At 44.0% G+C, this 12678-nt stretch overlaps 1 long non-coding RNA gene across 2 annotated transcripts in view; it reads left to right on the forward strand.

Annotated features, from left to right (window-relative positions):
* Positions 1-12678, forward strand: part of LOC149128623 (uncharacterized) — a 72905-nt gene that overhangs the window by 16180 nt on the left and 44047 nt on the right. The gene's annotated exons all lie outside the window — the stretch shown is intronic.

A 12678-nucleotide genomic window follows, 5' to 3' on the forward strand; every position in this document is an offset into this window, starting at 1 on the left:
AGCACAGCCTCACCAACCAGTCAAAGGGATGTCATGGGCACCACTGACCCACCAGGAATTTGAACACAAGATGATCACGCACATCTCAACCCCAATTTCAGTCTGTAAGAATTTTCTAATTCCTTGGCGAGTCTGACAGTTAAGCAGTAGCTGCTTAGCTCCTTTCCATGTGCTTTGTAACAAACACCAACTTTCTTCCACCATTCCAATATCAGTGATTGACATTCTGCACATTAGGTGACCAGATCCAGACTTGGGAGTTGTACAACATCATATACAACCAGTTTGGCATGTTTTTCTGCAACAAAACATCTGAAAACATAAAACCTAGTAGCAAGAGAAAAAAGGATATTCAAAACAAAAAGAAAAAATGACAGATCTGACACTACTTATAACTTTTAACAAATACATTAAATTCTCTAAATAACAGATGCACAGTGACTGAATAGATTTTTTAAGAAAACTGTATCCAACAATATGTCATAAGAAAGTCACTTTGGGGTGGGTGTTGTGATGCAGTGAGTTAAGACACCACTTGGAATGACTGTATCTCATATCAGAGTTCCAGTTGATGTCCCAGCTACTCTGTTTCTGTTCCAACTCTCTGCTAACATACATGGGAAGCAGTATATAATAGCTCAAGTACTTAAATTCTTACTATCCACATGGGATATCTAAATGAAGTTTCTAGCTCTTGTCTTCAGCTGGCCTAGCCTTGATTGATGCAACTATTTGGAGAATGAATCATCAGATGGAAGATATCTCTTTGCATCTCTCTCTCTCTCTCTCTCTCTCCATATATATATATATGTGTGTGTGTCACATATATGACTTACAAATAATAAATAAATCTTTAAAAAATAAAGAAACTCACTTTAGCAGTAAGAACATGCAGACACAAAATGAGAAGCTGGAAAAAGGTATTGTATGCTAACAGAAACCAAAAGCTGAAAGCATTTTCTCTAAGATCTGGAACTAGACAAGGATATTCACTCTCACTGCTTTTATTCAATATAGATCTGAAAATTCTAGTCAGAACAATTAGGCAAAGTTAAGTAAAAAGCATGCAAGTAGGAAGAGAAGAAAACAAAACATCCTTGAATTCAGATATAGAGCTAATGCTAAATACTATACCAGGGAACTGTTAGAACTGGTTGTTAGATAAATTCAGACAAATTGCAAGCTAAAATCTCAACACAAAAATCAATAACTTTTTATATAACAGTAATGAGCTTGCCAGAAAATTATAAAATAATAAAACTCTCAATTGCTATAAAAGAATTTCAAAAAAAGCTTCTGTATAAATTTAATCAAGGATCAGGCAAGGGTACCTCTTGAGCATAACTGCAGAAAACAGGGCTCCCTGAGCATCTCCTGCTCCACCCCAGAGACCTTGCATTGGTGATACAAGGGTTGCTCCTCTTGTCCCTGCCACCTTGGAATCAGTGAAAGAGATACTGCTGTCTTGGCCTTTGTCCATCCCTTAAGGAGAATGCAAATGCAACTTTCCTGCAGAGACAAACTATTATCAGAGAACTTATTTTGACAGTTATATATCCTAACAGAATCAGTTTCCAATTTTTTCTCAGTAACAGTTTATAGTCTACAACAGATGAAAAACAACTGCAAATTCTTTGCTGCTATGCCAACTGAGATGTGGCTTCTAATTCTTCTTGTTCTGGATCAGGGTAGGATCCATGACAACTTAGTTCAACGCAATATGGAAGTCATTGCTTGGTTCAAGTTCCAGATCTTAGCTGAAGTAGATTTCCAACTTCTACTTCCTGTTTTTAAGAATGCTTTTCATCTACCCTGAGACCACTGGGAGAGAGCCCAAGACAAGTGCGTGGAGATGCCTGGTGGAGACAAAGCAATTAATGGCCAGCTCTATCTATTTCAGTCACACTATGCCAAAAAAGAGGTTTGTGGATTCAAGAAACCACCTTGGTGTACATCCCTTCCCCAGCAGACACCTCATAGAGAAGAAACAAGGAACCCAGTCAAGAGCCAGAATAAAGGTCCAAAATGATGATCCCAGCTAAGTTGTAACAGACACCAACTATTGCAAGCCCTTCTCATTACTCTATTCATCGTAGATCAGATTCAAGCTGTTGCTATGTGTCAGACCCTAATTCTTGACACAGGTGTGATCAACAGACTGCTTACTTTTTGAGTCCACTAAGTCTTAAACTGGTGAATTCACAAGAGATCACCTGGATATGGCCTTCTATACTTAGGCATGCAAAAACATAGAATTTTATGCTTTTAAAAGAGGAGAAATCATAGATCAGCTTTTTTTCTATACTTCAGGAAATATCTAATCTACCTTACACAGACAGCAAAGCCATCCTGGTTTAATAAAATCTTGCACTGACCAGAATACAATTTGACACTTCACACATCATCTGTTCTGTTATCACAACTTCTGAGAGTTGAAGTAGTCCAGCAAATATGTCTTTGGAGCCAAGATTTTAAAAGCCAAAGAGCTTTATATTTGTCTCCCTAAACATGGGTCTAAATATATGAATATAAAATTTATTTGAGATTAAAGTATTTTCTCCACAGATAACTTTGAATACATTACCATCAGCATTGATGCAGTAAGACCATCCACTCAGCAAAGCATAAAGAGCCCAGCTTTGTCTTGTGAAATAAACATGACATCCTATCTTCTGTTTTGATGCACCACCAAAAACCAGGCACCAGGTTAATCTATTCTGCCAGATGTTGAAGCAGGAGCCTAACCACCCTTCAGAGAAATGGAGAATTTTGTTTTATACCGTGCTGTGCACATGAGCATTTGTTTCTTTGATAACCATAACAGTCTCTACTTACTTCTTCTCCTGATTTTCCCTGTGCCTTGCCTCTTTCTAGTGCTCACTACGTATGACCAAGTTGGCAATATCCGTGTGTCAGAAGCTTACAGGTATACACATGATATATTTATCATTTTTGACTGTCTTCCATCTTAGATCTCTTCTATGGTTAGAAAGTGTCCCACAAAACATATGTGTTTTAAACTTAATCCTCAATGCAAAAGGGTTGAGGGTGGCCTAATGGGGCGTGGTTATGAAGGGCCCACATGAATGAATGGGTTAATGTGATTTACAAAAGGACTTGAGGCTACAAGTTGGATCGCTTGCTTTCTCTCAGCCATGACACCTTCTGTCATACGATGATCTAGCAAGAAGGTCATGATCAGGTTCAGTCCCTCAAGTTGGGGGTCTCAGCCTCCAGAACCATGAGTCAAATAAACCTTTTTTTTTTTTTTTTTTGTAAATTACCTTGTGTGTGGAGAGTCTACCTCCTCTCCTTATTTTTTAATATACCATGTTCAGGGATAAAAATAGGGTAATGAAATGCTTTTTTAAAGTTTCTAGCATGAAATTGTTTTTTTGGGAGGAGATTAATGTTACCAAAACTTACCCCTGTTGTTAGGTGATTGTAGTGTTTGAAAAGAAGATGGTAACTGGGCTCCCAGGTTGTCAGAGGTGCAATTATAGTTGTAGCAAACACTGTTTCTGACATGTAACTAAGCCTGTTGTCCTTTGTTCTTTTCTATGGTTGTTTTTCTTTGTAGATGGGTAATAACCTGTTTATTACAGTTAATTAACTGGGTTGGCTTAAGGATGTGGGGAACAAGAGAGGCAGAACTAGATCAGGGACTCCATTGTGGTCATGCCTAGGCCACCCTCTCTGTCCACTGGCAGCTTCTCCATGTCAGCTCCTCACTGAAGAAGAGGGTGCCTTGTACTAAAGGGCAAAACCGGGCATGTTGGAGAACTCTTGGCATTATGTATCATGAATGAAATATCTAAAAAATATGTCCTGTACTAAGGAAGAGCAGGCCCACACAATTTTCTTAATTGCTTTAGTTATTAGCTTGAGATCCCGAGAACTGGTTAGTTAGAGCCAGAAAAAGTCAGTGACCAGGTCAGATATTACACCTAGATCTGCCTACTTAGGCAGGACAAGAGCTGAGGAGAACTTACCTGGCTGTTTGTGTGGAGACTTGGAGATAATGAAAGCATAAAATCAACTAAGCTAACAAATATTTTGTAATTTATAAAGCCTCTAACAGAGCATATCTCATTGGATTTGTATAGCAAACATTTGGTATTATCATTTATATTTCATAGCTAAGAAAACTGAAACTCAGAGAGGCTGAATTCACACAATTACATACACAGAATTATCAGAAAGGTAAAGGTTAGGATCATTTTTATGGCACAGAACGGAGCCTTATTCTAACCTAAAGGGACAAGCTGGCACAGAGATGAGACTCAGCAAACCAGCACCGATGGGTCTGGAATGAAGGCAGATAAACCGGTCCTGGGGCAGAAGCGGATGTTTCTTCGGGGTGGCACTGTTAAAGTAGCTATGTAGACACTAGCCTATGTGTGTGAGAGGAACTGAAACAAAGGGGGGTTTTTGGAGAGAATGAATGTTTTGTGTGATCAAACAAGGAAACAAGCCCTGAAAGTAGACCAGCATTTATATCTAAACTAATTGCTCTTGTTCTGTAACCCTAAGTGGGTTCCAGCCACCTCCTCTGGGACAGCTGAGCTAAATCTCCCCTGCCCTGCACAAGGGGGCTATTATGTATGATAACACTGTGCCAATAAGGTCCCTGGGAGGATTTTTCAGGAACTCCACATCTAGCAAATCCCCGATCCAGCAATTTCCCAGAAGAGGGAGGGGGGCAGGAGAACGGAGAATGGAGGAACTTATACCCATACCCATACCCATACTCATAAAAACTCCAGTCTGAGTACAGATTGGGATCTCAGTCTTTTATCAAGATGCCCACCTGGTCTGTCAGGTGTGTTCTCTTCATTACCAGCCTCAATGCAGACTGCACACTCAGTTGTTTGGGATGTGCACCTGGTCTATCAGGTATATTTCTCTTAATTAAAATTTGCTGCCTCATTTACCACTACTCTCTCTCTCTCTCTCATATCTGAATTATTTGCTTCATGAAAACAAGAATGTCTGATCAGCTGTTTTCCATAGCATCGGTATGGATGATATCATGGAGAAGGTCAGAGAAATGCTGTCATTGCTTCATGCACAGACTTAATATAACTGAGGCCAGGAGTACAAGACTGTTAAATAATTAGTGGGGAGACCATTATGCTGAGGCTTCTCCAAGCCACAGGGTTCTATATAAGAAAAGGAAAATCTAAGAGTATGTAAATGACAAAATGCAACTGAAGTTTAACAAATCAGAAAAAATCAAATAATCTCTAATTAGGGCTTTCCAATGAAATGATCAAATATGGGTGCTGCTTTACTTTAATTGAATTTGTTTTTGCCTTTATTCCATGTTTACCTTACAAAAGCCTGCCCCTCATGCCCCTTCTGTGGCACTCTGGACCACTTGCTGTCTGGAACTGCCCATTTCATGATTCACTGTCTAATTATATATTTCTTTAATATTTTAATGTGACAGTTTATTGTTTAACAGCTTCGTAAGTTTTCACTGGGGAGTGGTTAAGGGAAGGGTGTCCATTTGTTTTTGGCAAGAGGTCCCATGGCTGGGCTTATTCCAGGCTCCTGTCTCCATGTGTGAATGAATTCAAGGAGGAGATGTAAAGGTATGTAGGAAACCATGATTTATTTAAAGGAAGAGTACCCATTCAGATGTAGTGTGGGGAAATTTTCTTCATAAGGAAGGAAGAGCAGCTGCCTCCCTCAAAGTTAAGGTCATCTTTTTTTTTTTTTTTAAAGATTTATTTATTTATTTGAAAGGCAGAGTTACAGAGAGGCAGAGAGAGGCAGAGAGAGAGAGAGAGAGAGTGAGAGAGGTCTTCTATCCACTGCTTCACTCCCCAAGTGACTGCAACAGCTGGAGCTGGGTTGATCTGAAGCCAGGAGCTTCCTCCGGTCTCCCACGTGGGTGCAGAAACCCAAGGGTTTGAGCCATCTTTCACTGCCTTCCCAGGCCATAGTAGAGAGCTGGATCAGAAGTGGAGCAGCCAGAACTTGAACCGGTGCCCATATGGGATGCCGGCACTGCAGGTGGTGGCTTTACCCGCCAAGCCACAGCACCGGCCCCAAGGTCATCCTTTTATAAGATAGGGGGTTCCCGGCTGGCGCCGTGGCTCAATAGGCTAATCCTCCACCTACGGCGCTGGTACACCAGGTTCTAGTTCTGGTCGGGGCACCGGATTCTGTCCCAGTTGCCCCTCTTCCAGTCCAGCTCTCTGCTGTGGCCCAGGAGTGCAGTGGAGGATGACCCAAGTCCTTGGGCCCTGCATCCACATGGGAGACCAGGAGAAGTTCCTGGCTCCTGCCTTCGGATCAGCACGGTGTGCCGGCCGCAGGGCGCTGGCTGCAGTGGCCATTGGAGGGTGAATCAACGGTAAAGGAAGACCTTTCTCCCTGTCTTTCTCTCTCACTGTCCATTCTGCCTGTCAAAAAAAAAAAAAAAAAAAAAGATAGGGGGTTCCCGTTTTGGGACTATCAAAGGTGTCATGGACTCTCCATATGGGGCTGCATCATACGTGTGGTCATCATGGCATCTCATGCATGATCGGAAATGAGGCTTAGGTCCATGGTTAGGAATGGGTGTGCTGAGCCTATAACCAATAGGATCAGCACAGGTTTGGAGTTTTAGGCCAGTGCAGGGCTGCACCACAAGTAGCGCTGGAAGTCTTTCAGCTCCTGTTCACTATCTCACTTGCTGCCTGCATCACATACAAGTCACAATTCAAACTGAGAGCCTGTGACAGAGAAGCCACTATCAACAGTTGTTGGGTGGTAAAAGTGGGGTGTAAGTTGGACCAGTTTTGGTAGAAGAAGGAGGTATGGCTGCTTTACTTATGAAGAACAGAGCCTGTGTGTCAGGCTGATTATTTTACCAAAGCATCAAGACACCCAGCTCTATGATTGAAGGCAGAATTGTCAGTGAGGAGTTAGGTGGGATAATAGGCAATTAGATCAGGTCCCAGTCAGAATGAGAAAAGGGTCAGAGTCCCTTTAAGATTGGACAAAGTGTTTACTTCCCAGAGGCTGCCTTCAGCAATCCTTAATTTTGTCATGAGACTAGGCATTACCAATTCCAGCCCCCTGATGAGTTTTGTCTCTGCCTCTTACTGGTTGTTATCTCAACCCTCTGACTGTTATTCCAGCCTCCTGATTGGTTGTTATTCTAGCCTTCTAACCGGTTGTTAGCACTATTCTGCTCCTCCTTTGGTTGGTTAAAGCTGGGTAGCCACTTCTGTGTATAAAAAGCCAGTACCTGCAGGCTACTCAGGCAACTTCTCCCTTAGAGACCTCTCTCCTGAATGTTGCAGTAGGAGGTTTCTAACTTCAGTAAATCTCAGTTTGCTTCTGTCTCTGTCTGCATGGAAGTTATTCTTCAATGTGAGGCGAGCACCAAGATTGCCTTCATTTTTCCATAACAGTATGGTGCCACAACTCAGATAAGACTTGGGTCCAACTTGAACATGACTCAGATACAACTCAAATTCAGCTTGAGTCAGTATCATATTGTCTCACTGGCTGGGTGAACAAGAAGACTTTTCCTGCTTCTCTCCTGCTTTCCAGAGAATCTCATTCTCCTCCATAGCAACTCTCTCAAAAACACTGGGTTGCTATCAGCCATTAAAAGAAGTTAATGTGGCTGTTGGTCTTAAGACTCAGAGGCCAGGCTTGCTGTGTAGGGCTGGCACAATCCCCTGGAGCTGAGACTCTTATTTTATACTCTCTCCTTTGCATGGATTGGCCCACTGTAAAGAATTGGGAGAAGGCTTTGAGATAACTGATGGATCTTGGCCAAGTCTATACCCTGCTGCTTCCTGAGGGTCTCTTGGCTGCACTCCAGACCCTGACAGCCCAGAAAGGTTGGGCTGGAAAGTGCACTTCCTGCAGGGAGAAGCAATATTGAGACTGGGCAGGTCTGGGTGAGGCCAGAGACCATGTGCCTCAATGCCCCAGTGACTCCTTCCTTTTCCTCATGACCTACTCCTTTAGAGTTCTCTCAAGTTGTAACCCTAAAAGCTCCACCCTCTCTCCTTCTCATCTTGGCTCTAGGACTGTTGGTCTTGCTCTACTAATTTCCTTTCACAGGAGACTGGGAGAAGGTCTTGGAGTAATCGTGAAATTCAGGCCTGGGCAACACTGATGCTTTTCAAAGCCTCCTTGACTAGACACCAGACTCTGATAGCCATTTAGAGTGTGAGGCTGAGAACTGTACTCCATTCTTTCCATGGAGAACAAGCTGCTGGTGAGACTGGGTGTGGTCTGGAGCAAGGCCATGGGCTTCGTGTCCCAGTGCTCCAGTGGCCTCTGACAAGATCTCTGTCTCTTTTTCTGCTTGCTGCCCTCCACTGTGTCCTCTAGATTCTTTGTCCTGCCAGCTCTCCTCATGTCTTACAAACTTGAATTCTTAGTCCCATTTGTTGGTATTTCCCCAAACATCTGGTTGGTATTGGGTCACAATCTAGGCATCCCTTTTGCAGACACAGGCAACCTTTTCCATCCAGTCACCTCATTAGGCACAAACCACTCATGACCAGGACTTGTGGAGACAGGTCCTCTGGCATGTTCACTGATGTCCTCTTCCTTCCTTCTCAGGTCTCTCCCTCTTTTGGGCCCACTCCATCAGGTCCTTTCTATGTATCAGCGTTAGCTCACTGGAGAGAATCTTTATTCCCCCACCATGTTCCTTTGACTCTTCACCTGTTTAGTCATCAACCCAAGTGGTGGCCAGGATTGGTGCCCTCCCTCCAAACTCTAGCTCAAAACACTTTTATTAAGGCTCTTGTTGTGAAGATGCACTTTCAAAATCAGACCTATGATATGGCTCAATGTTAGAGAGTGCAGAACAGCTGTTTCTTTTCATATACAGGGGCAAAGCAATGATAATGTATATTTGCCAAGGCAGGAGCCCAGTTCCAGCATGACTGCTAGGAATAGGAACTGATCACTCCCAGTGCTTGCTGGCCTGATGAATGTACTGACAGGAATAGAAACAGCAGGCATCCCCTCAGAATGCATCCACAGACACTGGGATTCCTTTGATCCCAAGAGCTTAAAGTCCTTTCATGAAAAGAGGGCAAAGCAGCAGTATATATATATTTGACTAGGATGAGGCCCAGTTCTAGCATACCATCAGTGAAAGAAACTGATCTCTTCCTGCATGTGCTGTTCTGACAAACGTATATCCCTGGTTACAGGTGTGAGTGGCTAGTGAGCATGAGTAATACATGCTAGTACCACCTGCACCTTCCTCTCTTCCCTGTGGGTGTCAGTGCACATCCGACACCACAGACAGTGAACGAGTTTGAGAGACATCTCAAACTTAGGAGAGAAAAAGGTTGAAGGTTGCTTCTGTTTTTATCGTCTTGTTCCAGATGAGAAACGAACCAATTAGAGCAGGCATTCCCTTGGGGTACATCTTTAGACGTTATGATTATTTTGACCCTCAGAACTTTAAAAAAAGTGCCTGATCTTTTTCTATACACTGGTTACAAGCTAGACGATAGAGAAAGTTGGCCTAAAGTGGGTTGAGGTCCCTTATACCCCGGCTTTATTTGTGCTAAATTATCCCAATTTGATAAAGGACCACAAGAAAATCCTTCCACTTTGTGGAATGCCTGAGGGAGGCTTTAAAGAAATATTCCTCATTAGACCCTGATTATACAGAAGGCCAGGCAATATTAAAGGAAATATTCCTAATGCAGTCTGCATCAAACATTAGGAGAAACTCCAAAGACTTGCAGTGGAACCTGAAAGCACCCTACTTAAAAGGTGACTACAACAGTCTTTTGTAATAGTGATCAGGAGGGGACCCAGCAGCAGGAGCAAAATGATAAGAGGAGTGGTACACTCCTGGTGACATTTCAGCTCCGGTCAGGCCCCTGAGAACCTCCAAGCGCTTTTGCTGAAAAGGCAATGGACACTTCCCCAAGGATTGTCAGGAATCCCAGGACCAAGTCCGACTTGCAGAGGTCACTGGAGATTTGGCTAGCCCTACTGGCCAAGAGCACATTTCTGATAGACCTCCAACATGAGACTGACAGGGTTTGGGGCTCTCCTTACAGACTCCAGTGACCCATCAGATCAGCGCCTAGGAGCCCCAGGTAGTTTTCTTTTCTTTTCCTTTTTTTTATATTTATTTATTTGTTTAAAAGGCAGAGTTACAGAGAGGCAGAGGCAGAGGGAGGAAGAGGTCTTCCATCTGCTGGTTCAGTCCCCAAAATGGCCACAACAGCCTGAACTGCGCCGATCTGAAGCCAGGAGCCAGGAGCTTCTTCCAGGTCTCCTATGCAGGTGCAGGGGCCCAAGGACTTGGGCCATCTTCTACTGCTTTCCCAGGCCATAGCAGAGAGCTGGATCAGAAGAGGAGCAGCCAGGACTCTAACTGGCTCCCACATGGGATGCTGGCACTGCAGGCTGTGGCTTTACAAGCTACACACCACAGAACCGGCCCCCTGGGTAGTTTTCATAGTGGAAGGAAAGCCTATAAATTTCCTTCTGGACACCAGAGAAACTTTCTCTGATTCTTGCTCTCCTTTCATAAAGCAATTACAAAAGGTATTTCAGGAACTCCCACGTTAGAGAATTCACCCAATATTTGAACAGTGTCTGGAATGAACTATTCACTCTTTTTTGATCATACATCCTGGAAACTTAGTGCTAATAAAAGCTCTTCCCAGTCAGCCTCCACCTCATTCTGAATCCTGGGAAGGCCATTGCCCTGCAATCCTGGTCATGCACTCTCTGCTAATTAAACGTCTCAGGCCACGACACCCGAATCCATCGTACCAGAATAAAAGTCTGGACATCTGAAGCCCCAGCAGCCCAGGCTCTGGAACAGGGGAATGTGAGGAATTAGGCTAACAGGACGCTAGGTCAGAACCCTGCCAGAACAAGAAAAGGTGCAGAGTTCTGTTGGGAGTGGGCACAGTGCCTGCTTCTTCCCAGAGCTGCCTTTAGCAGCATTTATTTTTGTCATGAGAATAGGCTGGACAAGATTCTCAGGTCTAGTCTTCTGATGAATTTTATCCCTGCCTCTGGTTGCTTACCCCAACCTCTTGATTGGTTGTTATTCTAGCCCTCTTATTGGTTGTTAATTGTTATTCTGCTCCTCTCTTGATTGATAGCCACTTTTGTGTATAAAAAGCCAACACCTACAGGCTTCTTGGGCAGCTCCTCCATTGGAACCCTCCCCTCCTGACTGCTGCAGCAAGAGGTTTCTCACTTCAATAAATCATGCTTTGCTCACTGGCCCTGTCCATAAGGAAATTCTCCTTCAGTGTAAGGCAAGAACCAAGACTGCCTTCATCATCCCATAAGATCTAAATTCCCTCAAAGAGGGCAAACTCCAGCCCCTACTGTTGGCCAACACTACCCTCTCTCTGCAGCAGGAGTCATAACTATCTTCAGCTCTGAGGAGTCAGAAAACCCAGAACACATCCCAGACTCTGAGTTTGAGAAAGAACTGGATCAGCTGGAGGTTGAGAGGCCTGGCTTCCCATCACCAGCAACAGTATAGTTATGAATTTTTATGTGACATTGGCCAAGTCTGATGGTCTGCTCTAGTTTACTTTCTTCATCTATAAAATGAGGATAATGACAATAATTATTTCTCTGTCTGCCACAGGTTTGTTCTGGTTATCAAATGGAATGTAAGAATATTCTATTTTGAAGCATATGAATACAATCATATTGATGTGGGAAAACTCAAGGGAGATAGATAGCTCATGAGCTGCCCCCATGTAATCCTATCAACCCACCTCTCAATCAGACTGTGTAACCATTCCCCTTTTTGAAGCTCCTAAGAAGCTTAGTAGAGGGAAACTCTCCTCCTCCCCTCTAGCCCTGGACCTAAGGGAAGTAGGGTATGGAAGTCTCTCTCTCCTTCCTAGCCCCTCATTAAATAAAGCCCTCGGCCGGCGCTGCGGCTCACTAGGCTAATCCTCCGCCTTGCGGCGCCGGCACACCGGGTTCTAGTCCCGGTCAGGGTGCCGGATTCTGTCCCGGTTGCCCCTCTTCCAGTCCAGCTCTCTGCTGTGGCCCGGGAGTGCAATGGAGGATGGCCCAAGTACTTGGGCCCTGCACCCCATGGGAGACCAGGATAAGCTCCTGGCTCCTGCCATTGGATCAGCGCGGTGCGCCGGCTGCAGCCCGCCAGCGGCGGCCATTGGAGGGTGAACCAACGGCAAAGGAAGACCTTTCTCTCTCTCTCTCTCTCTCTCTCACTGTCCACTCTGCCTGTCAAAAAAAAAAAAAAAAAAAAAAAAAAGCCCTCATGTTCCCGAGTGTTGTCACTTCGTAAATAAGCCTTGTCATGAATAATGTACATCGTGTTTGTACCTGTACTAAGACTTTTTCTCTAAGTAAAAGCAAGGGACTGAAATAGGAGTTGGAGACTAGCCCATAGCAATATTAGTGTGATAGATCATATGCACACCACAGACACATGGGGGCAGCAAATGGGACTATTCCTCTTTCAATGCAGTTGTGAAATCTACAGCTGCAGTTTATCGGGTTATTAATTGCGCTGTGGCGGCGGGGTAACTCCTAGAGGAGAAGGCTGCTCTCAATAGGACACTGGCAGGGTTAGCTTCAGGGTACATGACCTGAGCAGCTGCACAGGCCTGGTTAATCAGAGACCCATGCTCATCTTTCACTGCCTTGAAACTCTGAACATGTTTGACAAGGGGATGT

Source organism: Oryctolagus cuniculus, chromosome 1 (assembly GCF_051225735.1).
Source record: "Oryctolagus cuniculus isolate XC-2025 breed Fujian yellow rabbit chromosome 1, ASM5122573v1, whole genome shotgun sequence".
Classification (NCBI taxonomy): domain Eukaryota; kingdom Metazoa; phylum Chordata; class Mammalia; order Lagomorpha; family Leporidae; genus Oryctolagus; species Oryctolagus cuniculus.